This window comes from Elephantulus edwardii, unplaced genomic scaffold, assembly GCF_000299155.1.
Source record: "Elephantulus edwardii isolate Elephantulus edwardi_28Jun2011 unplaced genomic scaffold, EleEdw1.0 scaffold00018, whole genome shotgun sequence".
NCBI classification, from domain to species: Eukaryota; Metazoa; Chordata; class Mammalia; order Macroscelidea; family Macroscelididae; genus Elephantulus; species Elephantulus edwardii.
Window position 1 is genome coordinate 7,716,428 of NW_006399768.1, and position 911 is coordinate 7,717,338.

Below are 911 nucleotides of genomic sequence, written 5' to 3' on the forward strand. Positions count from 1 at the left end.
GTGCAAACGGTCATTGCAAAGACAGAAGAGGAAGAAAAGACCAAAATGGATGTCAGAAGAGACTCTGAAAATTGCACTGGAGCACAGAGAAGCCAAAGCACAGGGAAGAATTCAAGATACTAAAGAGTTCAATAGAAGATTTCAAAAGGCAGCACGGGATGACAAAGCAAAATATTACAATGAAATGTTCAAGGAGTTGGACATGTTGCTAGGAGAGGTTATTCCTTGAATAGGGACATCATCTTGGGAAAGGTCAGTAAAAGAGAGGAAGGCCCCAGCCAGATGGATTTACAAAGTGGCTCCTGCAATCAGCTTCATTAGAGATGATGAGGATGGCAGAGGGTAGAACAGGGTGCAGATCTGTTGTTCACAGGGTCTCTGTGAGTCATATTCGATATGATAGCATCTTATTAAAAAAATAACAAACACCAATGTAGAAACATAATCCATGGTGAAGGCTATAACTTCTACCTTATTTAGTAAGTATTTCAAGTTTAATTCACTGGCCTCACTTTTCCAACCCTTATAAAGTGCCAATTTTATACTTCTGGAGATGTATTCTCAAGTTATGGAATTTTCCACCAAATACTTTTTACTTATTTAAAACTTACTTCATAATGTGAAATCAAATGAAAGCAAAATCACTAAATTGTCAATTCATTCTTCTTTTCTTGCATCCTCTTTCTTATTACCCTGATCTGAACTCACCTTCTTGTTGTTGCTGTTATGTGCCATTGAGTCACTTGTGACTCATAGAGACTCCTATGTAAAAGAGCCCTAAAGCCGTTCTATCCTGTGCCAACCTCACCAACTCCTACACACTCATTCCCACCACCCCAATCACAGAATCAATCCATCTCATTGAAGGTCTTCCTCTCCTGTGTTGTCCTTCCACTCTCCCAAACATGATG